Genomic DNA, 22191 nt, shown 5'->3' on the forward strand with positions numbered 1-22191 from the left:
AGGTCAACTTTGTTGCTGGTCGGCTCAGGATTGGTGCAAATAGCTGGCACTTCTCGCACGTCTTCACATACCTCATGGCCTCTTCTTGTATTCTTGGCCAATAGAATCCTTGCCGAAGTATCATGTATGCAAGAGCTTGGCCACCCATGTGACTCCCGCATATTCCCTCATGGACCTCTGCCAAGGCGTACTCGGCTCCCTTCGGTCCAAGGCATCGGAGAAGAGGGGCCGAGATTGCTCCTTTGTAGAGCACTCCGTCGATCATGGTGTACTTGGCAGCTCGGATCTTGACCTTTCTTGCTTCGTCTCGGTTCTCCGGGAGCAGGTCATTCTCTAAGTAGTTGACAATGGGGTCCAACCAGGTCGGCCAGTCCTCTTCAATGTGCTTTGTGCTTTCTTCTTGTAAGGATGGCTTCTCCAAGATCTCTATGTACACTGATCGGCTAAGATATTGGAGGTCGGCCTCGGCCAACTTTGACAGGGAGTCAGTCGCGGCACTCTTTTCTCGGTATTCGAGTCATCTCAAAGTGCTCGAGTTTGGAAATCAGATCTCGTGCTCGGCTCAGGTAAGCTATCATCCTTTCGTCTTTTGCCTCATAGTCTTCGTTGACCTGGTTGACCACGAGTTGGGAGTCTCCTCGCACCTTCAACCGCTTTACGCTCATTGCCTTGCTGACTCGAAGTCTGGCTAGGAGGGCTTCATACTCGGCCTCATTGTTCGAAGCGGGGAACTTGAACCTTAGGGCATATTGAGTCAGAAACCCCTTGGGGCTCACCAGGATTAGGCCGACCCGCTTCCTCTGGAGTTACTCGAGCTGTCGATAATCATGGTCCAGGTCGGGTCGACCGTAGCCCCAGCCTCTTCTGTTGTCTTTTCTTCCCCGACTTTGAGGTCGGGCCCTGTGCATTTGGCGATGAAGTCGGCAAGGGCTTGTCCTTTTATCATCGTCCTTGGATGATAGCTTATATCGTACTCACTCAGCTCAACCGCCCAGGTGATTAGCCATCCTGAAACGTCGGGTTTGTGTAATATCTTCTTGAGTGGCTGGTCGGTCAGTACCGCAATCGGATGAGCTTGGAAGTACGGCCTTAGCTTCCTTGCGGCCGTAACAAGAGCGAATGCTACTTTCTCGAACCCGGAGTATCTTGTCTCGGCGTCGACAAGAACGTGGCTGATGTAGTATATGGGTTTTTGAGTTCAACTTTCTTCCCTAACCAACACCGCGTTGATCGCTACTGGGGTAGCGGCTAAGTAAACTTGAAGCTCCTCTTTTGGCTCGGGTGGGCTGAGAAGAGGCGGGTTCTCTAAGTATTTCTTCAGCTCTTCAAAAGCTTACTGGCATTCGTCCAACCAGATAATGTCCTTCGGGTTCCAGATGTTCTTGAGGGCTTTAAAGAACGGCAGACACTTGTCGCCCGACCTCGACATGAATCGTGCCAACGCCGCCACTCGCCCGTTTAGCCTCTGTACTTCTCGGATCGTCCTTGGAGGGCTCATCTCTTGGATGGCCCTGATTTTTGTCGGATTGGCTTCGATGCCTCTGATAGAGACCATGAAGTCGAGGAACTTTCCAGAGGTCACGCCGAATGCACACTTGGCGGGGTTCAGCTTCATTTGGTTCTTCCTCAATACGCCAAAGGCTTCTTCCAGGTCGGCCAAGTGGTGTTCGGCCTTCAAGCTCTTCACTAATATGTCATCCACGTAGACTTCCATGTTTCTTCCGATCTGCTCCCGGAATATATAGTTTACGAGCCACTGGTATGTCGCTCCGATGTTTTTCAATCCGAACGGCATGACCTTGTAGCAAAAATTTTCTTGGTCAGTTTGGAATGCCGTGTATGGCTCGTCCTCCTCATGCATCATGATTTGGTTGTAGCCGGAATATGCGTCCATGAAACTCAGCATCTCGTGACCTGCCGTGGCGTCGATCAAGAGGTTGATCCGAGGTAGCGGCTACTCATCTTTTGGACAAGCCTTGTTGAGGTCGATGTAGTCAACACACATTCTCCACTTCCCGTTCGGCTTGGGGACCATAACCATGTTAGCCAGCCAGGTCGGGAATTTTTCTTCTCGGATGAACCCTGATCGGCGGAGCTTCTCCACCTCTTCTTTGATCGCGATTTGCCGATCAAGGGCATAGTTCCTTCTCTTCTGCCGGATTGGTTTTCTGTTTGGATCTACGTGGAGTCGGTGCTCAGCTATATGCCTTGGTATGCCCGACATGTCGACAGCCGACCAGGCAAAGACATCGGTGTTCGTCTTTAAGAAAATTCTGAGCTGATTCCTTTTATCTTCATTCAGCAATGATCTGAGCTGGACCACCTTTGTTGGGTCCTCTTCGTTGAGGGGGAATGGGGTCAGGTCTTCCACGGGTTGTCCTCTCCTTTCGATGAGCGCATCTCTTTGATCCTCGGGGAGGTGCTCAACGCACATTGTCATTCCTCAGACATTGCCTTTGTTTTGCTTGACAAAAGTAGCATAGCACTCCCATGCCTTCTTCTGGTCGTCTCAAACTTCGCCGATACTGTTCTCAGTGGGGAACTTCATCTTCAAGTGCGTCAGGGAGATGATGGCTTGGAGAGCGATCAATGATGGGCGGTCGAGTATGGATTGAAAGCCACTATCGACCGTACTACCATGAATTTGACCTGGATCGTCGCCTGTTATGGAGCTTACCCGATCGTGACCAGCAGGTCGATTGAGCACTTGATGGTCGTTGTAGCTCCCAAGAACTCGTGAAGTGAGGTGCCTTCTGGCTTGAGCGCTTCATCGTCGAAGCCAAATTGTCGGTACGCGTCTAGCAACATAAGGTCCATGGATGCGCCGGTTTCAACCAATACTCAATGGACGGGTCTCTTCGCAATTTCTACCTGCACCACTAAAGCATCATCATGAGGCAAACTTATACCTTCGAGGTCGGCCTCGGTGAAGGAGATCGTCGCCGCTGGCTTGAGCTTCTTGGTGGGCATCTCGGCGACTCCGACGAACCGTGCGTTTGCCTTGGCCTTTCGAGTAGTCTCTTGTCCGGGCCCTCTAAGGATAGTGTATATGGGAGCTCCCTTGTCACTGCTCGGCCCAGACCCATCCTCTTTCTTCTCAGTTCGGGCTTTATCTTCATCTCGCTCGATTCGCCTATTTTTGGGCCTTGGCTCGGCTCTTCTTTGATCGCGATCTTTAGGTCGCCGACCCCCACGCTCTTCACGGCCTCCTTTGACATATCGCTTCAAGTGGCCCGCTTTTATCAGCTCTTCGATTTCTCTTTTCAGCTGATAACAATCCTCGGTGTCGTGACCGGTGTCCTTGTGGAATTGACAATACTTGTTGGGATTCTGAGATGACCCTGCTTGCATCGGTCGGGGTCGGCGGATGTACCCACCGTTCTGTATTTGCATCAAAATCTCCTTGCGCGAGGTATTCAGCAGGGTGTAATCGGGGCTCTGAGCTAGATCCGATGTCTCGGCTCAACGATCCATCCTAGGCCATTTGTCTTCCTTGCGATCATCAGTTGTCGGCCTTTTCTTATCGGCTCGGCCTTCGTTTCCCTTCCAGGCCTGGAGAACCTTGGCCATATTTACAAATTCATTACACCTCTCCAAGAGCTCTGCTAGGTTTCTGGTCGGCTTCCGGGCCAAGTCCTTGATGAGGTCCATGTCGGCGAGCCCATTGCTCATAGCCGTATGGGCCGTGGCCTCATCCAAATCCTTGATGTCTAAGGATTCCTTGTTGAAGCGGGAGACGAATGCTCGGATCGACTCGTCGGACCTTAGCTTCTCGCTAAGGAGGTTGACCGTTGTCTTCTTGTGTTTCATACTACTCTGGAAGAGTGTGACGAAGGCTCGACAGAGTTGAGCGAAGCTTGTTATAGAGTTCGGTGGCAACCAGGAGAACCATGAGGTCGTCGCGCCCTTAAGGGATGCAGGGAAAGCCCGACAAGAAATAATCTCGGTTCCCCCGTACATGGTCATCATCGCATTAAAGTATTTGATGTGATCCGCTAGGTCGGCAGTGGCACGGTCATGATCTCAAGAGGATAAGGTGACGCCCGACCAGCGAATAGGCATCCGGGGTCGCCTATTTTTTCAATCCCTCCACTTGCTCCGCCAAGTCTCGTAGCAGCCTCTCCAGCTCTGTTTCAGGTGCTCGGCCGCTCGGGTCATCTACCCGGTATAAATTATTTTGCTCGCTCGGCCTAGGTCGACCATTTGGCTCCTCAGCCTGAGGTCGGTAGGCTCGATCGTCCCGTTGTGGTTGACCATTCTGGTAAGCTCGGTCAGCACCATCCCTCCTTGTTCTTCTTTTCACCTGGAAATTGGACCCACGGGGGCTCCCCTATTGTTTTTCTCGGGGAGGCGAGCTTTGACGTCGGGGGTTATGACGAGATCCTTCTCCTTGTCTCGCAATACGTCTCCCATTTGGCTCGTTCCCCTGTTCTCGGACTCCCCTCGGCTGCCCATCCTCTCCGAGCTGTCCGAAAAATACCGACCTCATCGCTACCGAGCCTGCTGGTTCGATTTCTTACCCTGTTCTTGGGCTTCGATGATGCTCTTGCTCATCCCGTCGAGCGCCTCTACTAAGGCGCAGAGGAGGAGTCTTCTGATGAGACGGGTGTGAGGACGCGGCTCGGCTAGGCTCGGCCCTACGTCAGCCACCATTTTACTGTAAGTTTCTCTCTGCGCGGATTGGGGCTGGAGGGGACGCGATCGGTGGTTGGCCCATCAGCCCACCCCGGGCCATCTGGTACATGAAGGTACGTAGCATCTCGTTGGTGTGGAGCATCTGCAGCTGCAAGTCCATAACTTGCCGATTATTTGTCGGGGCTTCAGGGTCCAAATTCTCCGATAAGGGCGGCGGCGCTGGTAGGCCCAACCCGCTCAAGTTTGGCTCGACCTGTACCCGATCAGTCGCAGCTGTGTCTAGCACACTTCCCCCATTTCCACCCTCTGGTGGGGGAATGGGATTGATCGCGATGCCCGTGATGGGCTGCACACCCCCTGCTCGAGGGGGTCTTCCGTTTACACCCTGTCGTGAGGCTTCAGGGGGCTGTGATCGCCTCGCCTACACCACGGGCTGTGGCTCATCCACACGGGAAGTCGAGCCATACTGCCCTGATCTCGTGTCCACCATTATTGTTGCTCTTGAAGTTGGTAGAAACAACGATGACCTGCTGATGTCGTTCCCACAGACGGTGCCAAATCTGTTGCGTGTGGAAATCTCCAACGCTTGGTTCGCCCACGGATGAGCCTACAAGGACCAAGTGATGAGCATAAGAGGGCCGGTGTGGCTCCGGCCTAGGACTCTCCGATGCTCAAGTTAGATCACCAGTGCAACAGCGTAACAGCTAGTAAAAAGCGAGATGAGCAATATAGCTCCATACCTTAGTATTTATAGAGGGAGATGAGGTGGTTGGAGGAGTCCTTGTTTGGTAAGGCTCTTCCCCGCGGAGCGGAGTGGAGTGGAGAATTTCCTTCGGGGTCGGCCTCTTGTTAAGGTAAGAGTCCTAATGGGAGTGTGATTCGGTATCGCGATGAGATCGTGACTCGATTCTTATCCCGTGATTCCCGGGTGGTGCTTACGTGGCACCGTGATCTCCAGTGGGGTGCTATGGTAGCCTTCGTGGAGAGCTCGGCATCGGAGCTTGGCCACAGAGGTCGGCCTAAGAGCTCGGCCTCGGCCCGTATGATCTGAGGGTCATCATTAGTTGTGTGGGCTTTGCCGCGCTGTGGTGTTCCAATCGAGGCCGACCTGCGTAGGCCAGGACCATGGGGTCGGCGGGCGTGCAGCTCAGCCGTGATGGGGATCTTGGGGTGAGTACTGATCTGTCGGGCCGTGTGACAAGAGATCGGTAGAAGAGCTCGGCCTACTAGGTCGGCCTCGTCGGACCCGTACCAGTTCGGCTTAGCATCTGGTTGACTTGGATATGTCTGATGACCTCGGCCAAGCAGTAGGGTTTATCCAGACCGGGTTGGCCTGGTCTTCCGCTTAGCTCGATTTGGTTCTTGGCATGATCTTGGCTCAGCCATGTGGCCGCTTCTGATTGGTGGGGTGCTTTATGCCTTATCAACACCCAAACTTTAAAGTGTTTTTTTGGCGTATCTTAAATACAGGAGTTCTGGTCAAAGCAATCATCTTGATTAATCCAAATTGTGTTTTATGTGGATCCTGTGTGAAATCCTATTGGCACATTTTTCTGTCATGTGAATGGGTTAAGCAGATCTGGGCTGCGGGCCGTTTGGGAGTGAGAACAAAATTCTTCTATGATTCCTCTTTAGATAATTTCTGCATTTCTCTTTTGAATGCCAAACAGTTGGATAAACAATCTTTATGTTGGTTTTTTTTTTTCTATGTTTATTATCACTTGTTATTTTACATGGTGTCTTCAGAACAAAGTTGTTTATGGAGTAGTCAAGTCTGATCCTCTCTGAGTTCTATAGAATGTTTCTAGATGTTTCAAACAATATCTATCCCCTACCCTATTGTTCAATGATGTAACTATTACTCATGATATTATTTCTTCTGGAATGCAATTACTATATACTTTCTGTTTGATTTCGATATTGACACAATTTTAAAAGATTAGGTGGAGTTATTGTTTTTGGTAGAAGGACACATATCTTTGGTATGCTAATTTTGAATCAACTTGGAGGCCTATGACAAGCAGGGTTAGTCAAGCCTCTCAATTAGATAAGGATCAAGAAGTTTGGGTGATTGCGGATGTGGATCGGCTTCCATCACCAAACTCACCGGCTCCTTTTTTTTTTTTTTTTTTTTATGGAAAAGAAAATATTTATTTCTCAAAGAGAACAGCAAGTCTGTACATCATGCAAAAAAGGGGGAACCGGGGTTCTATTGGTGATTGTAAAGAGGGCCAAAGAGCGTAGGGTTCTAAACCAAAGATTGTTTTTATGCCTTATAACTACATTTGAAAAGTTTGAAGTCAGTTCAGCAAGTTCAAGATAGGAGGGGAGGACATTCCAAGGAATACACATCTCTCTTTGGAGGTTCAACAAAACATGTAGATCATAGTTATTTATCCAAATTTCTTTGAGGTGGATTTTATCCCTCAACGCGTGTTTCGACCCCTGCAAGATTCCAAAGAGCTTAGCCTTCATTTTGTCGGTCGAACAAGTAAATCCTGCAGATGTTAAAACACTCTGATCATCAAGCAAAAAGCAATACGCCCATTCTGTTAGTCCTATTTAAGGTTCAAAAAGATTGCGCAGCATAGGACAAGTAAGTTCGTTATGTGGTTAGATGGAGAATTAGAGAGAAATTCATTTCACGTGCATATAAGAGGGTCAACCAAATAATTACTTATTTGTGGGGGATTTAAATTTAGATCCAACATCCATCTAGAAATATTTGAAAGGTCTGGGTTGGGGTCAGTCGTAGATAGACCCCGAATTACTTTGTTTCTTACATGCCAAATGAAATAACATGTTATTGTAACAACAGAGAAAAACCATGATGTAGTTGGTTTATCCAGGGCTTTAGATTGAAGGAGGGAAGCACGTAGCTAAGCCATACAAGAGCTGCTTAGGTGCTTTGTTCTCAGTTCGAGGGGTCTACAGGCTCAGATACGTTTAGTCCATTCACAAGATAGAAAGATATGCCAATGGGATTCATCATGAGCACCACAGAAAACATATGTAGGCTCAATCGATATCCCTTTTGAGAGAGTGGCCTTGATAGGTAAATCTGCATTTAAAACACACCAAAAAAACATCTTAAATTTCGGATGTATATTAAGTTTCCAAAAAAAAGCCACAATTTGGAAAGTAAAGGCCTGTTTTGTAATGATGGAGTTAAAAATTTGTTGCATGTTGATGAAGAAGCTTCCAGAATTTGTTAGGGAGCATCTCTAGACATCTTCAGAATCTGAAATATGCACTTTGGAAATTTCATAGTTTTATTTACGAAAAAGTGCATAAGAGACATTAAATTCCAGCTTTGATTTGAGATAAGATCACTTGCCTTACATATTGAATTGTCATAAGTTTCAGTTGGTAAACAGTGATCAGGAAGATTAGGGACCCATGGGGTCATGCCAGCAGTATGTAGTTTGTCCATTTCCAATTTTCCTCCACACCATTTTCTTAAGATCAGGCAATATGGAAGTGATACTATTCTATGTCCATGATCCTTTTTTCTTCCCACGTTAGGGTTGAAAATAGAGGTTTGAGAGAAATACTTTGATTTCAACACCTTTGCCCAGAGAGAAGAGTCTTCGGAGAGAAGTCTCCATCCAAGCTTTAGGATCAGAGCTTTATTGTGGATATGGGATTTGCGAATTCCCAATTAACCCCCCTGTGTAGTCAAGGTACAAATCTTATCCCATCCTATAAAATGGGCTTTTTTATTATTTACAGAGTCATTGTTCAAAAAGTTTATATAGATAGAATCTAATGACCTACAAATTTTTTGGGGAAGAAAAAACTAGGACATTAGGTAGGAGGGGGTCGAAGCAAGAACGGATTGGATCAAGAATCGTCTGCCTGCATATGAAAGACAATTAGCTTTCCAAGAACTCAATTTAGTTTGGACTCTCTGAATAATGTGATCTAAATCCTTAACTTTGGATCTATGATGAAACAGTTTTGTTCCAAGGTAAAGAGAATCATAGCCCATTTCTTTCATTTTGAGGATAGAGCAGATTCTCCTCCTCCTCACCAAATCAATATTTTTGCTGAAATGGATTTCTCATTAGAGAAGTTAATTTCTTGGCCAGTAAGATCAGAAAACAATTCAAGGATAGCTTTGATTGAGAGGATATCTTCTTCAGTATTTCTACAGAAAATGAAGGTATCATCAGCAAATAAAAGGTGGGTAATTTTTGGGGCACCCCTAGCAATCTTGATTCCCTTGAATGCTTTAGTTTCCCTAATCGCATCTAGCAAGCGAGAAAGAACTTCCATACTAAGAAGGAAAAGGTAGGGGCTGAGAGGGTAGCCTTGCCTAAGTCCTCTGGAAGGTCTGAGAAAACCAAAAGGGCTTCCATGGATTTTGAAAGAAAAGGAAGTTGTACTGACCAAGGAGTGGACCAAAGAAATCCATTTGTAAGGGAAACCAAGAAAACCAAAGATTTTCCCAATGATAATCCACTCAACTTTGTCATAAGCTTTTGACATGTCAAATTTAAGGGCAGCAAACCCAACTCGACCCTTCTTTTTATTTTTAAGAAAATGGAAAATTTCTTGTGCAATGGTGATGTCAGAATATCACGACTATTACAACAAGAATTTTGTTAAAATTTCTATGTGACTCTAACCTCTTAATCGTTTCACATTATTTTGCTGTCATGGCCTTGTGAAAACAATGTTGTTTTATGACTCATGGAAATGACGTATCTATGACTTTCTAATGAATATATTTTTTTATTATAAAAAAAAAAATCAAAATTTATGGTATATATAACAAGTAATTAAACAAGAAACTTAATGGGAGAAAAATATTTATGAGGACATCTATGTAATTTCATATATGAACCTTCAACATCAATCCTAGTGGGATAGTGGAGTCAACCTTTCACCTTTTCATCTTCTTAAATTTTTATCCTTTCTAGTTCTCAATCACACAATACGGACAGTGAGACCACAGTGTCGTTTTCTCAAACTCATAACTCTACTCTCCAGCTCTACAAGGGATGTAAATGGATAATCGAAAATCCTATTTGATCTGTGTCCATACATCTTTTTGGTAGTTCAGAATTTTTCAATATTTCATTATGTCATGTGTTTGAATGGGATAATGAAGAGTTTTGTAATTTACATATGGTTAATGAAATTCTTATACAAGTGTTGTATTATGCCCTTTTCTTGTAGTGATGGTGAAAATCGAAGCAAAACCTTTCCCACGATAGATTTATTACTTACGTTGTAATTTTATTTTAGGACAAGAGATTGTTGTCTAGTCGTGAAGCGCCTGCATCAACATGGGGCCAATGAGAATGTACGTAGGGGCATCAACATAGATATGATTTTCACTTACTCCTGTAATTTAGGCATAGGAGCCACACGACCCAATGGTATTCTTCTTTTTTCCCTTTTTTTAGGGAGAAAGAACGCCACTCAATCATACGCTGTGGTGTGTACTTGCACCTAGACACTGCCAGACGCAAAATGGCTGGCACACCCCTACCTTTCCATGGGGGTGGAGCGGTCATTTCATGCTTGATTGTGTCTGGGCGTAGGTACATGCCACAGCGCACGACCGAGTGGCGTTCCTTTTCCCTTTTTTGTATCTGATATAGTCCCAACAACTATATGTCATGAGGTAAATATCAACTATAGCAATATTGATGTGTTTTCAAAGATATGATTCATCAAGTGAGCACAAATTTATTCAAATCGATTCTCTCCAAGGATATGATGCATAAAAAAAAACAAGTGGAAGCTAAAACTTCCCACTTTCCAATTCAAAGATGATAAAATACTCTCAACTACAATAATAGCTCCTGCTTCCATTTTTTCTAATATATATACATCTATCCATCTATGTAACAGTACTTTCCAATAAGATGAAAACACAAATCACCCCCATAATGCAAATACAAAACTAATTGAACCCATGTAAAATAATGGGATTTTCTTTTTACCCCCTAAGGTGTCAACATATTTATAATTTTACTTTTTTACCCCTAGTTTTATTCTTAAAAGTTATTTAATATAATACTTAATGAAGGGACAAAAAAGGAATTTTCAAAAAATTGAAAGTCATTTAATGTAACATTTAATGCAATTCCTATGTAGGATGACAGATTTATTCTCATAAAAAAACTGCATTACATGTTTTTAGGAATAAGACAAGGAAATTTAAATGTAGGTGTCAAGTTCTAAACACACCTTAGAGGTGTCATTCGGACACTTCCTAAAATAATATAGATAAAGAAGTATGAAATAAAGCCAGTCCAAGAAACAACTTGGTCCAACATAGGTATGCTTTGGATATAGTTAGGGTTGTCAATTTTGGACCAGAACCGGTAATCAGACCGAAACTGGCCCGCTAGGAACCAGAACCGACCCACCCAATAGCTTATAGGTCCGATTCCGAATCTACTGATAAGTTCTTGGTCTGGTTCCGGATCTACCAATTAGGAATCGGTAGAACTGGAATGAATTCACATCCTAACCTTAAATCTTAAGGCTCGAGGTCATGAGAGCTAAGGTCAAACCCTTTTATTTTTATTAGTTTTTCAATTTTGGCTAGTACCACTTGCCTCGTATACTATTTTACCAAAGATTTGGCTGTAAATTTTTAAGGTCCATTTAGGAATGCTAACATAAGAACATACATTAAAATAATCCTAACTTATGAGGGTGGTGGTATTCCTACTTAATAATTAATACCAAACAAAAGGTAATATAGATTAGTTATGTGATTTGAGAAAAAAAAAATGAATCATATCTCAAGTGATTGAAATTAGTGTCTTATTATAATATGATTAAATATATGTAGCATATGTTAGGGATTTTTTTTTTAAAATTTTGATTGGACTACTTGGAACCGTTTCGGAATCGGAACCGACCCACCGATTAGTTAATGGTCCTGGATCTCAAGTTTGGGACTGATTAGCTTATTGGTCCAGTTCTGGACCTGACCCACAGGACTAGAGCCGTTAAAAAACCGGACCGATAGCCCAGAACTGGACCAATTGACATCCCTAGATATATTATTGAACTTAGCCCCTTCTTCATCATTATGTCAAGTAGAGAATGACTCTCCCTGGGAGTTAAAAGAATGATCATTCTCACTAGGATATGGTTGAAGATCACCAACATTAAATGTAGAATAGATAGACATGTCACTGAGTAATTTCACCTCATTGGCATGGTCATTGACCTTATTGACCTTATGTTGATCACCTACTATTGTTAAAAGAGTAGTACAAAGTAGGAGTGTGATAGTTATGGTAAGCTTAGAATATGCTATTGAACTATCTATTTAAGAGAGGATGCAACTCTGCTTCTTCATCCGCTTCTTCTATTTCATCTGTAAGTTGGGAGGAATTACATGAGTGGGGAACTTGCAGAGGTTGGAAGGGGTAGAGACAAAGGAGACTCGAGTTCTGGCCTTGGCCAAAGCTATGGAGAGATGAAGGAAGGGGATCAGGTGGCCAAAGGCTGATAGGTGAGGGCTGGTGGGAGATGCGGAGGGCACGTGAAGGTACGGGTGTTAAACGGTTCGGTTTCAGTGTAATCGATTCGGTGAAAAGATTTTTAAGTGAAATCAGAACCGAACCATTTATTAAACGGTTTTACTTATTGAAATCAAAATCATTTACTAAATAGTTTCGATTTCTCGGTTTTTAACGGTTTTGGTTTATCGGTCCTAAATGGTTTTGGTCAAGGTTGTAGATACGTAGTTCCTAAACGGTTTACTTGTTTTACACCGAATTTAATGCTTGTCGGATGTACTCAACAAGCCATATTTTTTTGTTGGTAATTAACAAGCCACATTGAAAAGGAGATATGATTCTAATTTATAGAAAAATCAAAATATTCATAGAAACATTGAATAGTATTATACTAATGTATTTGAATGGATTCAACTCAATTATTTTATTACAAATTTCACATATACACTTCTATCAATCCATGTTTGACTCTCATTGTTTTCAAATTTAGCAACAACCTATTATATTAAGGCACTAATGGTTAATTATTGCCATTACATATTACTAATATTTGTTTTGATTTAAACGGTTTAAATGGTTCGATTTGATTTAAACTGTTTAACTCTACGGTCCCATTTTTCTAAACCAAAAGCGAACCATTGAATAAACGGTTTCACGGTTTCGGTGTAAATGGCTCGGTTCAGTTTTAGTAAATGGTTTTGGTTTGATTTTGACACCCTTATTTGAGGGGACTGTCGTGGGTAGGGAAAGAAAACCATTATTAGGAGTAAGGTAGGGATTGTGAATTAACATGGGAGAAAGAGTAGAGGTAGAAGTTTGTTTTGTTAGGAGAATCTGAAAAGAAATGTTTTTTTTTAGGTGAATAAAGAAGATAAATTACTGATTAGATATAATATCTACAATAGTATGCATGCAGTCAGTTGAGTACTTATTTACCCTAGCATATTTGGCTAGTATATTCACAGGTTGTAAGTAAGACCTCGGTTTCTTTGTAATTATTACAGACCGGAGGGAAGAAAGGGTGTGGGAAATATCAAACAAAGTAGCAAAGAATTCCCATGGCCAAGGGAAGCTGTCGGGGTCGGCCAGCCAGTCTCTGATTTGCTGAGAATCCGTCCAAAGGATTATTTGTTGACAGTCCAATGAAAGTGACCTTTCGAGCCCTGCTTGGGATCCTTGAAGCTCCGCTTCTTGGGTTGACCCTATAAAGCCACAATCCATAGCCGAAGCAAAAATTTTATGGTTATGAAAATTTAAGTAACCCCACCCGCCAAAGGAGGAAGATTTGCAGTAGCTATCATCGGACTGGATAACACAGGTATCTGTTGTTCCTAGGTCCAGATAGAAAGATAAGGGTAACAAGTCGTCAGAGGTGGGGGAAGCAGGGTTTGCTATTAGTTGGTGTGGTGTTGACTCAGCCGAAGCCGTGAGGTTCAGGTCATGTATCCATCGATTTACATTTAGCATAATAGTGGTCGGGTTAATGGGTTGATTTTGAAAGATAACCGGATTCCGGTGTATCCAAATGAAATATAAGGTGACACTTGCAATGCTCAGGACCCGGTCGTGCTCTCTCTTACAGCCACCGATCTGATTTAGTAAATTGAAAAAGGCTTCAATTGGAGAGTTCCCTGATAAATTTTCAGTATGGAGTCCCAGTGGCCCCACCGCCCAAATTCTTTTTGAAAAGTTGCACGAAAAGAAAAGGTGCCAAAGAGATTCAGGTCCTTCAAGACAGAATGGGCAGCAATTGAAGGTGTGTTGGTTCCCCATTTTCGGCTAAAGAGGGCTAGGAGATGAAGCCACGTGGCAGAACATGATGAGATGAGATCGCACCAAGATCAAGGACATGTGGCAGCATTGACCCAGAATCTCATGGGTGCAACGGTTCAGGGTTTTAGGTACCTATTTCTCAGCCAAGAGGTGGGCCAGGAAAGGTTGCCACGTGGAGAAAAGGAGGAAGAACTTGGACAGAATACGAGCTTTCTAAAAGTACACAGTTAGGCTGGGACCCACCATGCTAAGGATTTGTGCAACTGAAGAAACGTGCTTTGTGTTGAGATGCTCCACTAAGGGCCATGTAGGCCACATGGCGACAGGAGAAGTGGATCAAGGATTGTGGGAAGAGATGATGGTTATGACAACCACCTATAGGAGTCCTTCGTGGGCTCCATCTATAAAAGGGAAAGAGCTTTCACAGCAAAAGAGGACACCACAATCAACAACACAACACTCTATTATCTGTATTCCTTTTTTATCTTTCAAGATGTAGTCTTTCATCTTTCCTTGTAATTTTTGCTGGAGTTGGTTTTCAGCCACCAATGCCTCATTGGCTTGTGTTTCAAGGGGCATTCATGTAGGTCTTGCTTGGAGAATAACTCCAGTAATCTTGTCTTTTGGCCCGTGTTTCAGAAGACAACCATCATCATCAAGTTGTAAGCTCCATCAGTCCGTGGCTGGCAGAGTTGTGGAAGCTTCATCAAATCTGTTTTTGGGAGATTATGCGATTTGGTTGTAGAATAGTTGTAGTGTAAATAACAAGTTGTAAACCTCATCAATGTCGGATTTCACAAGTTGTACCGACTCCAATCAGATACAGGCTGCAAGTAAGCAACTCAATCTTCTTCCTTTGCTTCGTCCATCACAATTTTCTTTCATCCAAAAGACCTTAGAGCTACTCAGGCATGAAAAGATTCCCTTTTTGTCCTGGTTAGAAGATCCTGGCTGAGCAAGCCGTTTCATCTTAGAACATGCCGTTTTGTCCTGGTCGAAAGTTGAAACAGGCCGTTTCTGGTTCCGTTTGGCCCTGCGTCAAAGGCTCTGGCACGCTCACGTTACCTCCACCACGTGCGTTGTGCCCCTGTGTGTAGGTGTTAGATTTTGCACCAACACATTTTGGCACCCCCGGTGGGACTCTAGAAAGCAAAATCGTGATGGTTTGAGGAAGAAGAAATGCCGATAAAGGGAATCCTTTCCCAAATCAGGCAGTGAGAGTGTACTCAACTAGGGGCAATTCTCGCTATCAATGAACACCGAGAGGCCGTAGCTCATCGACAAGGGGCACAGTTTACGTCCAACAGAATTTTGATGGTTCGAGGAGGAGGGTACACCACCAGGCAAGGGGCAAGTCTTTCTACTGATGCTGTGATAATCCATCGTGCCTGTGATTGAGGCCGAGATAATCCAATGGCATCAGGCGACCTTTCATGCCTCATCTACCTTCCCAAACTGAAATTGATTCTCACATTCCTGACGTAAGCAGCAACGGTCTCTCTTATTAAAATTTTGTTTCGCCGATGATGCCATCGGAGAGTCAAAATAAAGCCGGACCGATGTTGTCATTGGGAGTGAAATCAAGAATCTGAGGACTTTCACCTTTTCATGGCACCAAGCCTCGGGGTCATGGTCCCTCATTTCCATTTCTAGCAGCGTAAAACGTGCGTTGTATCGATCGACTCGGCATTCAATTTGTTATTGTGGGCAGTTTGAGAGTGCAAAGTGTTGTTTTGAATGGCCGTCAGTCTATTTTCCGGCTAAAAGCTATAGACACCAAGCAAGGGGCAAAGGCGGCAGAAATCTGCTGCATAGCCACTTTTTCTGCAAGAGAGTCGGCTTTTAAAAAAAAAATAAGAGAAAAAGAAAAAGAAAAGGAAAAATGGGAAATCTGAGGTATACACGAAGCAAGAAGCCAATTTACCCGGCTCGGTGGAGTACGAAACGTGGGTAGTTAAAGATAAGTCAGATTATCTCTCTCTCTCCTCTCACATACTTTCCACAATTCCCATATTTCTTTCCTAAAATCTCTCATTTATCTCTCATCTCCCCATTATCACTCTCTCTCCTCTCACATGCCACCCACAACTCCAATCTCTCCTAAACTCCCTCTTTCCTAAAATCTCTCCCAACTTTCCTATGTTTCTCTCTCCCATCTCTCTCCATAAATTATCTCTCTTTTCTCTCCACATGCCACCCACTACTTCCATCTCTCCTAAATCCTTCCCAATTTTTCTAGAATTCCATCTTTCTGGCATATGGTCATACGGGTGTGGGATCCATCATCTACAAGTGTCCTTAACCGATATGGTTATCAAGGAAAGTGGTTACGGTTAGTCATTTAAAAAAAAAAAAAAAATCTGAAACATACTCAGATTTATTCGATGAAGGAGAATCCTTATAGAGCCGTGTAATCACGGCTCAGTGGAGAATGAGACACGGGGCAATGAGAATTTGACTGTTACCACGTTCTTACTAGAACGCCAACTCATTGCATTTTCGTCGAAACATGGCATAATGGATCTAATTGCTGGCATCATGGGGCTCGCAACTTCAAATTTGAAGGGCTGAGTTGTTGTCAATTTATCTGTTTGGCATGACATTGACGGTGATGGAAACGACATCGAATTAATTTTAATGCTTCGCCGTGTTTCTTGATCGATCTATTTCTGATCTTGTCACTATTACCGTTGTGGTTTGTAGTTATGCTATGGCGGAGTGTGATGTCATCAAGTTCTTCTTCTATGAATGATTTGTTGATTAATGGCTCCTAATTACTTGAGAGTGAGAAGATGTTGTGCTCGGTCATGCCTATTTTGATCAAAAGGGTTGAGGACCCACATATGGGTTAGCCCCACTCGACATAGGCATGGCCCTGGCTTCCCAAGTTGATAAACACAGCCGGTCCAAATGTGAATGTCTATAAGGTCGGTTTCTCGATTGATAACCGGGATGGTGGTGATAGTACGTGAGCGAATGGCGATATCGTTTGAATCGGTTTTAAAAATCATCAAAAGGAGACCGAGTAAATAGGAACACATTTGTTTACACCCCATTTCGGTCAATAGACCGATAAAATCATGTCCACAATCCCCATTCGAACTTGTGTGACCCCGTTCAAACGGGATTGTGAGGGGCATTGTTGGTTCCCCATTTTTGGCTAAAGAGGGGCTAGGAGATGAAGCCACGTGGCGGAACATGATGAGATGAGATCGCACCAAGATCAAGGACATGTGGTAGCATTGACCCAGAATCTCATGGGTGCAACGGTTCAGGGTTTTAGGTACCTATTTCTCAGCCAAGAGGTGGGCCAGGAAAGGTGGCCACGTGGAGAAAAGGAGGAAGAACCTGGACAGAATACGAGCTTTCTAAAAGCACACAGTTAGGCTGGGACCCACCATGCTAAGGATTTGTGCAACTGAAGAAACATGCTTTGTGTTGAGATGCTCCACTAAGGGCCATGTAGGACACATGGCGACAGGAGAAGTGGATCAAGGATTGTGGGAAGAGATGACGATTATGACAACCACCTATAGGAGTCCTTCGTGGGCTCCATCTATAAAAGGGAAAGAGCTTTCACAGCAAAAGAGGACACCACGATCAACAACACAACACTCTATTATCTTTATTCCTTTTTAAATTTTTCAAGATGTAGTCTTTCATCTTTCCTTGTAATTTTTGCTGGAGTTGGTTTCCAACCACCAATGCTCATTGGCTTGTGTTTCAAGGGGCATTCATGTAGGTCTTGTTTGGAGAATAACTCCAGCACTTGTGTTTCAGAAGACAACCATCATCATCAAATTTCAAGCTCCATCAGTCCGTGGCTGGCAGAATTGTGGAAGCTTCATCAAATCCATTTTTGGGAGATTATGCGATTTGGTCGTAGAATAGTTGTAGTGTAAATACCAAGTTGTAAACCTCATCAATGTCGGATTTCACAAGTTGTACCGACTCCAATCGGATATAGACTGCAAGTAAGCAACTTTGATTTTCAATCTTCTTCCTTTGCTTCTTCCATCACAATTTTCTTTCACCCAAAAGACCTTAGAGCTACTCAGGCACGGAAAGATTCCCTTTTCGTCCTGGTTAGAAGTCAGAACAGGCCATTTTTGGCCTCTTAGAACAGGCCATTTCGTCAGTTAGAACAAGCCGTTTAGGCCTGGCTGGAAGTTAGAATAGGCCGTTTCGTCCTGGATGAGCAAGCCATTTCATCTTAGAACAGGCCGTTTAGTCATTTAGAACAGGCCGTTTCGTCCTGGTCGAAAGTTGGAACAGGCCATTTTCAGTTCCGTTTGGGCTTGCGTCAAAGGCTTTGGCACGCCTGCGTTACCTTCACTACGTGCGTTGTGCCCCTATTGTAGGTGTTGGATTTTCCACCAACAAGGTGGGATCTTTCCAGCTAAACTTGGATTTAGTTGGAATTCCAGAATGGAAGAATCTCCACAGGAATAACTTGAATTTGGGAGGGATGTTAAGTTTCCAGATCTTACCCCACATAGATGAAGGGGGAGAACCCATGGATTGTTGGTGAGAAGTGAGTGCTAAAGCAATTTTTTTGGTTGTGAGTTGTCCAGATTTAGAAAGTGGGGAAAAGATGTGGTCCTCATGTGGGTTCTTGGATATTGGAATGGTTAGGATGGTGTTACTGATTTCTTTTGGGTAAGAGGTTTTGAGTAAATATTATTATTTTTTTTTGGTAGAGAAAAAGACTATTCATTGATGTGAGCCCAACGCCAAACAAAAGATAGCAAAACACATAACAGTGATAGATAGCAAGATAAACACAAGGTATTGATATATAGTATCCAAAACCAAGGAGTGGAAATTGACCCGGTCTCACCTGCCATTGACTGGGTCATCCTGACTAGGGGTTGGTTCACAGACACTACCCTAGAGATCAATCTGTAAACACAGCTACAATTAAGCTCATGCACGAACATGCCAAGAAAGGGATCCTCATATATGTCGAAAAGAAGCAATCCGCACTTCTCACACGCGCTGACAAACTGCCACAACCTACATTCAAACAGACACGCCGGATAGGCAAAAGTCTGAATGATCGGCAAGTGGAAATTAGGTTGATGGTAAGAAAACCACCAAAGATGCTGCCACAGCCTAATTTCGAATAGATCTTCAAGGATCTGCTGGATCGGCGAGTGGAACGTCACCCGGCGATAGAGGGTGGTAGGTGAAGACTGAACGGCTGGTGGATCAAACGAGCTGCCATTCACCGAGGTGCCATCGGCACCAAAATCGGCATTACCTACAAAGAAACACATAAACAGAATAGAAAAATCCTCCGGTTGTCCCACGTTCATGATCAGATGGAAACCCAAGCCTGAAACCTCAAAGACAGCATCCAAATGGATCTCACCAAAAGAGGTCAATTGCCAGCAATGGCAAAAAACCTCGACAATCCGCAATGTTGGGAATTTCAAGGGAGGGGTACAAATCACGGTAGCGGAGGTCAATAAGGGAATAGAGCGGAAAGGGTGTTGGAGGATGGTGGCAGTGTTGAAGGGAGTAGGGCCAAAAGGGAAGGGAAGTGAATGGAAAGGGTATGGAGGCAGAGGGAGGGGGGGCACTTTGGGCTGGGGGGTGCATATGCCATAGTTCCTCAATCCGGGAACCCTCAAACACTGAAACTACGTAGAGCGAATGAAGCACCACAAGATTATCGGCTTCTCTCCCAACCTCTATATCAGAGGTCACGACCATCTGGGGAATAAAACGCCGGACAAGGCGCCTAAGAAAACTCACCCACACGGTCACCTCCTTGCTGTGACCCTTGAGCTCCATCATGATCCAACCGAGGGAGATGAGGGATCCGTAGATCGCACAAGTCCTGATGTCGATGAGCAGGCACTTTAGATCCACGCGAGAGCAGCCATCGGAGATGCACCAGATACAGAGGAAGACCAGCAGGTCGGGTTTCTGGCATACCTTGTCCAAGGTGAAGAGATCTTTGATGGGAGGGTAGGAGAGCTTGAAAGGTAAGTTGGTGTTGTCGTCGGCGGCCAAAGGCACTGCGAATGCTGCTGGAACTAGCTTTCCCCCCACAAATTTGAACCGAATGCAAAAACAGATAATGCCGACGATGGCGTTGGCATCGTCGTCGTCGTCGGTATCTTCCTCGTGGGCGAGGCCGTTGGTCATGGTGGAGGGGCTAAGAAGGATATCGAGAAGGAGAATGCAGGTTCAAAGCACGCACATAGGCCAGAGATAGGGGCACGCCACACAGGTGGAGATCAAAAGCACGCCACAAGGGCGGAGACACGCACGGCGGCGGGAGAGTGCTAACAACGGTGAAAAAAAAGGAAAACCTCAAAGAGAGTCCTAGTTTTTCAGTGATTAAAGTTAATGGAATCCTTTTTTAAATTTAAAACCCTATACATCATCATGCTACCACAGATAATGGTTTTGAGTAAATATAAGATGAATATAAAGGAATGCTAGTAATTAACCCTAATAAAAATCTTGGATCGATCTACTACAGGCCCGATATATTTTCCTCTAACTCAAGTGGAAGTGGGACCCACCAAATCAACTGGAGTTAGGAGACCATTATCTCTCACTCATTTCACATTTTCACTCCATGGCAAAGATTTAAAAATTGTATTGGATTGGTCGGTTCAGGCATTGGCCAAGGTTGATCCTGATTCTGGGCAATCCAGATCGGACTGATCTTGTACAAAAACTAGGGTTAGGGTATTGTTAAGCTGATTCTTGTTGGTTCCTACCAATTTTGGACCTGTTTCAACCAATTCTGATCGATTTGGCCGAAACCGATCCAGTTCTTGATTGCAAGTTTTTAAACCGTGCTCCACTGCCTTCACTCAGAAAGTCTTAAGCCTCAGATACAAGAACTTGTAGGCAATTGTAGTAGTAGATGTGTGGGGACCATAGTTCTAGGAATTGGGTTTCGAATGGGTCGTATAGGGTATCAATATCAGATCGGATATGAGATAGATATGAGACTGGTATTGGTCCATATCGATTGTATTAGATAATTTAGCCCTAAAAATACCGATACCATATGGTATTTTGACACATTATACCCATGTCTTTACCATTCATTGATTTGATACTGGTCAGGTACCGATATGAGTGTAAGCCAACACTGAGACAGATACCCAAAATCATGGCAGGACCACTGGGGATGAGACTGTATAATAAATCGTGAGAAGGAAAGTAAGAACGAAAAGATGGATAAAAAAATTAAGAGAGAAAGAACGCTAACTGGTGATGTGTCTCAGTGTCTGGGTGTGTACTTGTGCCAGAGACAGTCCAATGTTACAAGACTGACATTGTTCCCGAAAAGGTCAAAAGGATAAGGGGCAACGCCAGTTTTCGCACTGGGCTGTGTCTGGCGCAGGTACACGCCCAGGCATAGCACCATTTAGCGTTACTTTTCCCAAAAACAAGATCAAAACAAAATGTTAACCATCGCAACCATGCGAGGCGAACGACGAAAAAATGAGAATGAAAAGAAGAGAATGGAACAAAAGGACACAGAAGTTGAAATTTAACGCCACCTGTGGGCCATTCGAGGTGAAAATTCAAAAGATACCTCGGTTTCCTCTTCTTCCTCTCTCTTTCTCTCATTCCTGAATCTTGATTCAGTTATTGAACTCTCTTTGCTTTACATCCTTCTCTACCTCTCTGAAAGTAGAAGATGTTATCTGTAGACTCGGCCTTCCTTCAGGTGGCCTTTGACAGGTTTTCCACCCCTAAGTTCAACGACCTCGTTCGTCGATGGAAGATCGACTTGGATGAAGTGGAGTCACTGAAGGAGACGTCAGATGAGATTCAGAACTTATCTGATGAAGCTGAAGTGAAGCAGTTCACCAACGTCCATGTGAAACTGTGGCTCGATCGCCTCAAGCAACTCCTCTATGACGCGGAGGACATTTTGGATGAGTATTCCACTGAACTTCTACGGCTGAAATTGGAATCTTCTCGCCAAACCCCACAGGTACACAACCCTTTTCCTCTCACTCCATCTAGTGAAACTAGTATTTCTTCTTAATTTGTTGAACTTGAATCCGGCATATAATTTTCTGTTAAGGGCATCAATGAAACTTTAGATTGAATAAAAGGCAATAGGCCTACGGTTTATAACATCACCAAATATTTCTGCAGGGAATTGAAAGGGAAGGCAACGAAAGGTTAAAAGGACTGAAATTAGAATCTGAATATCAGACCCACCACCCTCAGCAAACCCAACAGGTACGCAACCCTGTTCCTCTCACTACATGTGAAAGTAGTGTTTCGTCTCTGTTGAAGT

At 44.1% G+C, this 22191-nt stretch overlaps 1 long non-coding RNA gene across 1 annotated transcript; it reads right to left on the reverse strand.

Annotated features, from left to right (window-relative positions):
* Positions 1 to 798: 798 nt before the first annotated feature.
* On the reverse strand, positions 799 to 21815 carry LOC122661887. Its single transcript, XR_006332932.1, has 3 exons — positions 21649 to 21815; positions 6743 to 6748; positions 799 to 809 (listed from the first exon to the last, which is right to left on the reverse strand). It is a non-coding gene; the product is annotated as an uncharacterized LOC122661887 (long non-coding RNA).
* Positions 21816 to 22191: the final 376 nt, after the last annotated feature.

The sequence above is a fragment of the Telopea speciosissima genome, chromosome 5 (genome assembly GCF_018873765.1).
Source record: "Telopea speciosissima isolate NSW1024214 ecotype Mountain lineage chromosome 5, Tspe_v1, whole genome shotgun sequence".
Classification (NCBI taxonomy): Eukaryota; Viridiplantae; Streptophyta; class Magnoliopsida; order Proteales; family Proteaceae; genus Telopea; species Telopea speciosissima.